Raw genomic sequence first — 11,970 nt, 5'->3', positions numbered from 1 at the left:
CACATGTGGAATTATGTAACTTTAAAAAAGCTTTGCACACTTCTGTTATTCTCTCCGTCAGATTCATGAGGTGTTCCCTTGGAATGCTTTTCAGTTAATAGGTGTACTATGGAGTAAGATAGCTGTCATAAAGATGTGTGCATGATTCCAACCATTCATATTCGTAAAGTAAACAAAGATGCATGAGCAGAAGAATCTCTAAAAATGGTTCAAGTAAAAGCCAAATTAAAAAAGAAGTCTTCAGTTTGCTCTTAAAAATATGAACAGTCTCTGATGCTCTCAGGTCTTCAGGGAGGCTGTTCCACAAATGTGGTCCACAGGGAGAAAACGACGCCTCACCTTCGGTTTTAGTTCTTACTTTTGGTTTTGTTAAAAGGCCACTCCCAGAAGACCTGAGGGTCCTCCAGGGTTCATAGGATAAAAGTAAATCAGATAAATAGGCTAGACTAAGACCATTAAGAGAATTATGAACCAGTTAAAGAATCTTAAAATCGATTCTGAAGGAGGAGTTGTGTGAGAGTTTGTAAATGGAAGTAATGATATCGTGTTTTGTTATTAATTTAATGATAATGAATTCAGGACTTTCTCAGTTTTCAGATTCTTCATTCATCAGTGGAGCAAAAAGAATTCAAGACTTACAAAACCTACAAATCCTCCAAACCGCACAACCAATAGGTTGTTTGTTCCAACACTCAAATGCAACCAACAGGACTGTTATCAAATATTCAAAATAATAATAATAATAATAATTTGCACAGAATGTGTTTTTTATTTAAGATATTTATTCAGAAGATAAACAGTATGGTAGTAACAAACTGTATTCAGTGTAATAAAGTCAATGGCTTTAGAATAGTTTCTCAGCTGTCTGTGGTGTGTGTGAGGCTTCCCAAAGCCTCCAGCACAGAAGAAGAAGACGGTAACAAGGTCCTCCGTGCTGGTCGGTTAAGTCATGGTCACCTAACATATACATAAAAAAAAAAAATGCTCTTCTTCTTCTTCTTCTTTTTTCTTCTTAACATATAGCACTCCTGTAGCGATGACAGTTAGCTCTTAAAGTTATGTACTTACTTGATTCCTGTGGTCTATGTCTAGTACCTTCAGGTTGAATGCACTTATTGTAAGTCGCTTTGGACAAAAGCGTCTGCTAAATGACATGTAATGTAATGTAATGTAATGGTCAGGTGGGGGCAGGACCTGGTGGTGTTGGCGGGGGTCGGGGTGGAGAGGCAGGGGGGGTTGAGGCTGAGAGTGGCTCAGTGGTCTGCTGTGGTCCTGGTTCTGCCTGAGATGATTGACAGCCACTCTCAGCTGCTCAAAGAGTAGCACAGACACAGAGGAGCCCCGCCCTGTGGAAGACACAAAGATAACTCATCCCCTCCAGCATCTAAGTTGCCCACCCCTGATCTAGAGTGTTTCCTTCAGCAGATCAGCTATGAACAGCTCTGCACTGACATCTACTGGCTGCAAACTAAACACCAACATTCTGAGCACTTTTTGTTTAACCCTCTGGAGTCTCCAAAAGCACCAAATCATGACTTGTTGATGACATCCAGACTAGAAAACAAAGCAGCGTGGAGCCCTACTGTAAATTTACCTCTAAAGTTCTGGCTGTAAACTCCATGAGGCCAGTTTCAGTTTGATGATGATATACCAAGTAAAACTGGAGACAAGCTCAAATATATTTAGCATAAAATTATAGAACTTCTTTTAACTCTTTATTGAGCATGATAGTGTTTCGAAAGTTAAAAAAAAGATTCAAAATCACATTTTATGTTGGACTAAAGGATTTAAAAGCCACAAAATGACAAAAAAAAAGACAAAATAACTAAAAAAGACACAACAAAAGACACAAAATGGCCAAAAAAGCCACAAAATGACAAAAAAAATACACAAAATGACCCAAAATTGTTACACGAAACAGACAAGAGACAAATAAAATAGAGTGACACTAGAATAAAAACCAGAGTTGGATGACAGGATCACACACAATCACAAGATCACATTTATGTTGGTTTTTCTTTGTTTCTTTTTGGTTCAAAATGTTGATCTAGTAAGTCAGAATAAAAATCAATTATAATTAGGTCATATAGGTGAGGTTGTGCTGAAAATAATATACCAATATGTCATTTAAACATTATTAAGTGATGTATACAGGCAGGATGAAAAGGATTCAGAAATGGACTAAATAGCCCCAGAATCCAGAGGGTTAACTCTGAGGAGTCTTGGACTATTTTGTCCATTTTTGAAAACCTTTTCATGTCTTTTTCGTGTCTTTCTCTGTCATTTTGTGTCTGTTGTGTGTATTTTTTTTTGTCATTTTGGTGTTTCTTTTTGTCATTTTGTCTCTTTTTTCTGTCATTTTATGTCTTCTGTGTCTTTTTTGGTCATTTTGTGTCTTTTTTTGGTCATTTTGTGTCTGTTGTGTCTTTTTTATAAAGTTATTTAGTGTCTTTTTTGTCAATTTGTGTCTTTTTTCTAGTCATTTTGTGTCTTTTTGTGTATTTTTTTGTAATTTTGTGTCTTTTTTGGTCATTTTGTGTATTTTTTCTAGTCATTTTGTGTATTTTTGTGTCTTTTTTTGTAATTTAGTGTCTTTTTTGGTCATTTTTTTGTCTTTTTTTGACGTCATGAAGAAGTTGTGCTCCGGCACTTTCGTGGACTCCTGAGGGTTAAAGCCTCTCTAATTAAAGAGAGAAAGCTCTGTCCCACACAACAATTTACGTATTTTATTGGCTTTCGCAAAGTACAGTAATAAACCCTGAATTTCATGTCATGAACACCCGGGGACCTTGTCTTCATGGATGTAGTGGTGGTTGCTGATAACAATTTGATGTACTTATTTTATTGGCTCTTAAAAAGCAGCATGAATACTATTGAATGGCTATGAAGATTTTAGCATCCCATAATTTCAAATTTGTATAGTAAAAAAAGCCGGAATGTCATGTCAGGAGTACCTGGTGACGTAGTCTTCGATTATAGTGGAGTTTGCAATAACAATATTATATTATTATTTCAAACAGAAAAGTTTTATGGGTTTACGCTATAGAATGAACTTTGCTATCCAATAAACCTTAGCAGAATGTATAAAAAAGATTGTTTTACATGCATTAGACCTGATCAGATTATGTTCAATGAAGTTATTTAACCCAATTCTCTTGATTTTCAAATATCTTGCATTGAACAGAATTTTTTTTCCAAAACTTTATTGAGAAGTTCCAATTACAGTCAGAACCTTCATCTCGGGTAGAACAACACAATTGATCACAGATTGAGAAAATAAATAAATATGAGACAAAGTGAATGAAGTGCATATCAGGTGTAAATTAAACAGAATAATAACATAATTAAAAAAGAAAAAAGGCATGACAAATTACATTTCTCCAAATATTTCTTGAATTAGGTTAACAGTATGTATAGGCTACATTTGTTATTATCAATTATTTTGATATGTTCAAGGTAGTTGTTGAATTCAATTTCAAAAACAGGAAAGAAAGGTCGACCTTTGGAAAATTTGGGTATAAGTATGTTGAATTTCTCCATTAGAATAATCAAATTAATTAAGTGTTGAATTTTCCAATCTTTATTGCTATAATATAAAAGTATATTTATGACTTTCAAATTAATTTGTAGGTTGGAATGTGATTTGATGTAAACTTCATTTTTTTTCCAAAAAATCTGGGGAAAATTACATTCAATAAAAAAGGTGGCTGATTGTTTCCATTTCAGCATTACAAAATACACAATTAACATCAATATTGACACATTTTGACAGACATTTGTTAGTGGGGTAAATGTTATGTATAATGTTATATTAAACTTCGTTCATTTTATTGGAGATAGCAAATTTATGTGGAAGCAGCAATGTTGCTTTCCAGTTAATGTCAGGAAAAGAGGAGGACCATACAAATTTTCCTCGAGGTGTAATTTTCCTTATGTGTTTGATATTACAGTGGTGACTCATAATATCTATACCACTAACAAAGAGGGTAAAGTCAACTTTCTCTGTCCCTTGCCTTTCAAAATGACCTTTTATTAATTGGAGAATTCCACTAGGAATAGCATTTTCTCTTGCATTGAACAGAATTCATACACCCCATGCAGCTGCGAGACAAGCGGGTTACCGTAAAGAGCAATGTAGATGCGCACTAAAGTGCAGATGGCGGAGTGATCGGCGGATTAATACAGCACAGGCACTGGCATTGAGAAAATGTAGCGCCAAAGGAAAGGGCTGTCCGACACCAAAGTAAAGCAGGGAAAATATTCTAGATATATAATTTTTTTTTCAAGGCCGGCCTTTATTTAGGTGGCTAAAATACTACCATGGACGAAATTTTGATTTCAGGTGTGTGTGTGTGTGTGTGTGTGTGTGTGTGTGGCAAGTATCTTTAATATAGAGGAAAAAACTTTCAAACTTTCACAATTATCATGAGTAGGCTATGGATGTATAAAATCACACTTGTAATCCGAGGTTTTATTGTATTTTTCCCTAAATCTTTCATTGTTGGTGTTTTTTAAACAGTTGCTGCCTTCCAACACACGTGAAAATAATTTTAAATGTCTGCATTGTTGAGGTTCTACAGTTAATAGTTAGGTAGTTTAATAATAACAATAGTAATAATAATACATTTTATTTATCAGAACTTTAAAACTCAACTACACTTTACAAGATTATTGAGAGCTTCGTAATTGATGATGAGGATCTTGGATGCTGCTTTATTGGGAGTCAGTGAAGGTGTTGCAGGATGGCTGTAATCTGAGTAAATTACACTTTGACTTCTAAAGAAGTCTCTTATGTCCACTTTCAAAAACGGCCTTTTGAAAAAGTGCAGGGGACATGTCCCCTGGCTGCGTCCCCCCCAAAAATTACGTCCGTGAATACTCCGCATGCTGTAAGTATTTACCCCTGGTATTACGGTATTGATGAGCCTTGTGGAGAGCCCCGCCCACCGTCTCCACGTTTAACGGCCCACTCTCTACACCTGTTCGTTTACTGCCGCTTCTTCCTTGTGTCGACAGTTTATCTCAAAGTCTGCAGTAAGTTTCTTCTCATCATCTTTTATATCAATAATTTAGCATTTCAACGTAGCCGAATTTTAGATAAACATAGTATCGGTGTTGTCTCCTACGCTGTAGTTGCTTTTGTGTCTTAAATACCGATTGTAAAGAGCTATCTTGAGAAGTTGAAATGTGTTTGCAACGTTAAGCAAATTCGCGCCACCCAGCCGACGTCAGAGTGGACCATGTCCGCAACGAAACACTTTACGGTGGGCAAGTTCATGAGCACACGGTCGTTTTTCTAAATAATAGCGACTTGAGGGTCCCATTATAAAAGTGATGTGGCATGTCGGATGTAAGCTAGTGTTCAGAGCTACTGTTAATCACTTCCTTATAGTGTTTATACACAACTCGACCGTTATGTAGGCCTTCTCCTCTCGTACCAAGTTAGCAGTGAGGCTAGCTAGCCATGTAGCCAGGTGCATTGAGCTAAACGGCTCCGGTGTTCTGCTGAGTTCAGCACGCAGGCGCCTCGCGGGAGCGCGCACAGCGTAAAGCGGGAACTGGACCTCGTAGTGATGATTTCTATGGGCTGAAATATGTGCCACCAGAAACTGAATTTGAATAATTTATATTTGAATTGGTTAACTTGAATAATTGCATTAAAAAAGAACTGAATGTTTAGTTCCAAACTAATAAATTAAATTTCAAATTACAATTCAGATTCAGTTTTTCAATGCAATTATTCAAATTATACAATACAAATTCAAATTATGTGATTCAAATTCATTTTTTTAATTGCTTATACAAGTAATGCTACCTATACACCAGAAGACTTTGAAAAGATTTGGAAAGACTCCTGCAAGACTATCAGCTCACACCTGCTCACATCTGAAGACACGTTTTTAGAGTTTTTAGTCCCAGCCTAGTCTCAGACTGAGATTCTACAAAGACTGTGAATCTTGCAGGGTCACTATTTACAAGACTACAACTAGATTTTCTTTAGCATTTTTTTACCTACCATGCAATATTTGTGTGTGCAGTGGTTTGTGTTGGAAAAAGAAAAGAAGACGCCACAAAATGCCCCTCACAAAGCTCAAAAAGGGTTTCTGTTTTTCTGACATGAAAAGTTGACTATTTTACAGTAAAAATAGACAAGAAGAATAGATAAGGAAGAATAAAGGAAAGGAAAATTTAGAAAATAATTCATGATGTACATTTATGTCGTATTTAATTATATTTAATTTATTTGTTTAATAAGAATAATTATACTTATCAGCTCTATCAACTTTCATTTAGTTGATCACACATTAATCATCAATTATTTATTACTTATTTATGTATACATTTATTTATACATTTTAACTGGGTCTGCTTACTATTCTCTTTACTATGAAACAGCGCCCCCAAAATCCCGCTTGTGGCCGTAAATATATTACATCTCTATATTTGTATTTAGGCTTGAGCTTACTAACATTATTGTGATGTAACTTTTTCCTGTCGAAGTGGTTTTACTGGCCGGTCTGCTCATCTATTGGTTGTTGATTATGTTCCGTCACTGCGACTTGCGAAAATATCAAACACGTTTGATATGATCGCAAACCAAAGACTAGGAAAAGACTGATAAGAAACAGCGCCGATTACTACCTTACACTTAACGATCGGGATGACGGGAGCGCGCTGTGACTCCAGTAAGACTCCTAGATTTACTAAAGACTTTTAGTTTTTAGTCTGGGACTGGGAAAATCGTTTGGTGTAAGCCCAGCATAAAGCAATTTTTTTTCAGTAGTTAAAGTAACATAATTTCTTAATGGGAATGCACACACTGGGATGTGTCAAGTTTTGCTAAAACTTATGTTTTAAAAGAATTGTACATTTTTGGATGGCAGCCAAAATAAAAGAATCTCACCTGTAGTCCTCAGGCTCAAAAAGGACCCCATGACATTAGACTGGTAATAAAACCTGAATTGAGTTATTGAAAGTAATCTACATCTCTCACATTTTAACAAGATAGTTTTTAGCATCCTCAGAGTTGACATCAATCATGTATAATGACTCATTGTTTTTGTTTTTCCCCCATAAGCTTTCATAAAGTTCTCCATCCCATCTATTGGTGACCAAGAAACCTGGTGGAGACCGCATTATCAAGGAATACAAGCGGACCAAAGGCCAGACCTCATAGTGACAGATGGTTAACATCCTTGCTCCACACATCACTAAAATGTATGGGTAATTGTGTTTCAGATTTCTTTAATTGTCATTGCACTGAACATTTTTGTGAAGATTGAAATAAATAGGCCTTTTCACTTTGCTCTTGTCAAGACATCTACTGCAGATTGAGCAGACTTCATCCTGCAGTTTGAAGATGTAGCTGCCAAGTTTTTGGAGTGGTTAGTCCCAACTTTATATGTTAATATATTGCCTAGCTAATTGCTCCGCTAATTTAATTATATTATGGAATTAATCTTAAAGTAGGGACTATCTTTGTGTGGCAAATACCTTTTGCTTACTTGATGTTGGAAACATTTTTTTTTTATTCTTGTCACTCATAAATTTTTTTTAACTGATGTGTTTTTTTTCTTATTTTAACTCTTGGTGTTTGAATCTCCATGTTATATTAAAGTATCACTCTATCTAGGTGGCCCACTACTTTGAAGCAAAATGTCATCCAGCAAAGCAAGGCGTCAAATAAAGAGGAAGTGGATGATGCTCTTTTCTCTGGTAATATGATTTTACTTCTTACTTCTATACTTCTGCTTTCTTTCCTGTACAGCTGAACTTTTTGTTGATTCAGCTGTTACTTTAACCCATTTAAGCCGGGAAAGCATTATCACATTTCTACCACTAAAACCAGGGGCACTGTTGCGTTATTCTACCATTAAAGTCGGGAAAGAGGATACGTCGTTTTGTAGTTTTTTCCACCCATTATCTTGGCCAATGAAATGCATCAGAATAAATTTCCAGAACTTTGAAATCATGGCGGAAGATGACGATAGCGGAGGGAGCTCAGATATAACTGAATTTCATTTCTATGTGCTACAGAGGCTGAAAAATCTATTATTTAGTAGGCGTTGACACTTCTGTTGAATTAATAGAAAAACTTCAGGTTTTAGGGGGTTATTTTAAAATTGCTCATAGGTTTTACAGGCATTTTTTCCAGGCGTTTTAGGCATAAATGGGTTAAAGTAATGTTTTTAAACTGTAATGTTATAGCATCATTATATAAATATTAGCTCTTATGTTTTTGTTCTTTCATTATTCTCCAGGCGAGGTGTCTGCATCCCAAGCTGAGAAGCATCTTGTCATGGAGTCATGAGGTTTGTATTGTAGCTTATAAGAATGTCAAAAGTGTTTTTTGTTCCTCCTCTGTAATGTCTCTCATTCATGTAATTGATTCTCCTGTAAAAAATATTTTACTGCAAAATTTGTCAAGCTGGTGGGGTGTTGAACATCCCTTAAATGATTAATTATACTTTGAATACAAATATAAGCTCTTAACCCAGAGGAATTTAAATGATTTTAATCTGTTTTTTTGTGTGTGTTAAACTTTTACTCTTCTTCTATCCTTAGTGAAACCAGCATCTAAGAACATATTGATGTCCTCAACGGCATAACTCAACCTTATCTACTTGCCGTTGGAATGAAGAGGAGCAGGATCCACAAGTTCATCGTTCTGGACGGGCAGGTCATAACATGCAAGTCAACCACTTCTCTCGGAGCTTATGATTAACCTCTTTTAGGCACACTTGGTATTTTACTATGAGGTGCCCCACAACATGTACACCTTCATACAGACAACGGTGTACAACATGGATATCTGCAAAATGCATGAGAGCCAACAGGTTGCCGAGGTTAGGGCTGGACTGCTACACTAATTGATTTATCAGTTGATCCTTTATCAATACTATTGCACTGTTTTTTTGGATATCGTGAGCAATTTATTTTTTATTTCATTTTACCCATTGATTCATGGTTTCTGTCCTGGTCAATCACTTATCCTGAAATGTGCTCCGGCAGGATGTTACGTTTCTGGTACCTACCTCGGACTTCAGGAAACATGACTCGGTAATACTAGCACCATGTAGTATCAAACTTACCATGTGTCAAGGTTGAAACATCCGCTGCTTTACGGCAGCTCAACACAATGGTTGACCTCATGCATCACAACAACAGACACATTGTACAACAGGTACCTTGGTCAGTTAAATAAGATTATTCCCTGGATCCTTCACACTTACACTGAGAGATTATTCATTTGAACTGTGTTTAACCTTAACACGCCAATATGAACTCATTTTAATCTTTGTAGCATTTTGTGAACGGGCAGCCTACCTTGCGGAGTTATTACTCCAAAAACACTTGTTAAAACATTGCCTGACTGCTCCATGGCTGCTGACAGTCATGGGAGCTTGACGTACATAGCAACAGTAAATAAGGGGGCGAAGCTTATGCGAATGATCAATTGAGGACGTCCACTAGCTCCTTCAGGGCTTTGAATGCAGCCACCTCTCCTTGGAGATGGCCGTCCTTTTGAGTCATTGACCTGTACACTCCTGATCTAATTTTTTCTTAGTATCAAAAATAAATAAAAATACAGATTCTTAAACACTGCCTTAAAATTGTGCAATCTCACATTCAGAATCAGAACCAAAATGTTTCAACAGAAGTGCTTGGCTTTGGACCGGGACTTGGAACAAGAGTCTTACACCCTCTTTACAGTCTCAAGTCTCTTGTGTGTGCAAGCCTTTAGAAGCACTTGGTTGCAGTGAAGGAAAGTGACCATATTTACATGCTAGGGGCGGGTAATATGGCCCTAAAAGATTATATATATTTCAGGGTATTTTTGCGATTACAAAATACTGAAATGTATAGAAAATATATATTTTTTTTGTCTGTATAGTTAAACATACAACTAAATAAAAATCAATCAATCATAAATCTAAAATGTGTTAATTGCAAATCAACAGTTGACAAATACAAAATAATTACTCTCAACTCTTGAGTATAAGCAAATAATAAAAAATAACCATCTAGGGGGCATGCCCCCCTTGTGATAAAATTTTGTACATTTTAAGTAAAATGCATCAATCTTGTCGACTTGGAGAGCTAAATGTCTTTTTTAGTAAACCTTTTCTTTATACAGGTAATCTCATTGAGACACAGGGTCTCATTCTCAAGAGAGACCTGATAAATGTGAGCCATTACCTCATGATATTTTTCGCAGTCAATGCCCCTGTGGAGAAATGTTTTTCATAAAAGCCCAAATTTGGTGGCCTAACATTCTAATGGCACTATTCCATCATATACACTGATCTTAATCATTGCCTGTTTCAATTAACTATTATAAAGGAGAATAAGGGTTCTTGTATGTTTTATTTAAGGCATCTTATTTTGACAGTCTTGTAAATTCTGTGGTTTCTGTTAACACACTGCTCTTATTTTGAAAGATGCATTGTTTAGTAACTGGAAGTAATACGTTTTTGTGACTAAAACTTTATTTGTTAGCTAACGTTAGCTCGCGACTAACGACCAGCCTAATGCAACAATGTGTTTGGATCTGACTGGCTGGACAGGTTGATTTTGGCCTGTAAATTACTGCCATCACTATACTGGAAGATGCACAGTTGTAAATCAATCATTCCAAATTGACATCTGGCACATGCATTATGTCCCCCACTACACTATCTAAGCTAGGGCTGATATGGACCAAAAGTCATATCCCGATATATTTAGGCTGAATAGCGATATACGATTTATATCCTGATATTTTTATCGCAAAGTGAAAGCAAATGTTCAGTCAAAGCCAAATATGACATGTCAAACATAAATGACATGTGAACATAAATACTGTATAACAGGAGTGCTTAAAAAAATAGCCTATGAAATAAAATAGGTCAAACTTTTTCTGAAATAAATATATTTATATGACAAAAGAATAAAATACATTACAAAGGAACTAAATCCTGTCAGAATAATATAAATCCATTAATCAAATGGGCTTATGCTTAAACACACTCATACAACAACGTGCTTTCCATAATCAGGCTGAAGAAATATTCTACATTATTTTCTCATTTCATAGTTTATTTTTTTAATCAACATCAGTCCTAATCATAAATATCAAATATTATATTAATTTTCTGAATTTTAATCCTGCAAGTGATTTATGTATTTTTGTATAATTTATAAATGTGACTATACTGTATGTACATTTACTCATGTTTTGAACATAGTGAACAAATGAACATTGTGCAAGGATTAGATGTTGATTTTGTGTTATGGAGTTTTGTCACACTTGTTATACATGTCATTCAGTAAAATGTGGACTTTCACGCAAATGCCAAAACAATCAGCAGGACACCGCAGGGTTTTTATTACAACACTTTATTTGAACTTAAAAAAAAAAAAAAAAAATTAAAAAGGCAGTGTTAAAAATGCCTCGTCCCTGATGTCCCCTCCCGACCCCTCCTCCTCCTCTCCAGGCGTCTCTGGAACAGTTGCCATCTCTGCACACAGGTCAACCAAAATACAAACATATTAACAGAAAACCAACGTCATTATAGTGTTATTACTATAAACATTCTACTGCACCACCTCACCTTTTCTACCCTCCTCCTTGTCTGCACATACATGGAAAAGAAATACAGATGACATGTGATAATTAGGAACCATGACAAACATTTTACCTACATACTTAATTTTATTCACTAAAACCGACTGAACTGAAATTGAACAGACTGAAATTGAAGGTCTACAGAACCCCAATCAATTGCTGTTTGTTAAATGTATCCTTGAGTAAAATAATGAGGATGGCTTTGATATAATACCCTATTAATTTAATAAGAATAACAGCCACTGAGGAAAAATTGACCAATGGTTAATTAACCTTCATCACTCATACAAATCACGCACTCACCAACAAATAGTGTACATATGACACTGTCCCCAGCTCTATCCAGCCTCAAAACACATGAA

At 35.7% G+C, this 11,970-nt stretch overlaps 1 long non-coding RNA gene across 1 annotated transcript; it reads left to right on the top strand.

Annotated features, from left to right (window-relative positions):
- The first annotated feature begins 4,956 nt into the window (after nt 1–4,956).
- LOC131992259 (uncharacterized) lies at nt 4,957–11,215 on the top strand. The gene is made up of 6 exons (XR_009396208.1): nt 4,957–5,034; nt 7,079–7,218; nt 7,318–7,385; nt 7,634–7,716; nt 8,262–8,312; nt 8,566–11,215. It is a non-coding gene; the product is annotated as an uncharacterized LOC131992259 (long non-coding RNA).
- The last annotated feature ends 755 nt before the right edge of the window (nt 11,216–11,970 follow it).

Source organism: Centropristis striata, chromosome 19 (genome assembly GCF_030273125.1).
Source record: "Centropristis striata isolate RG_2023a ecotype Rhode Island chromosome 19, C.striata_1.0, whole genome shotgun sequence".
Taxonomy (NCBI): Eukaryota; Metazoa; Chordata; class Actinopteri; order Perciformes; family Serranidae; genus Centropristis; species Centropristis striata.
The sequence above is the reverse complement of the archived record's forward strand: the minus strand, read 5'-3'. Positions and strand labels throughout refer to the sequence as shown.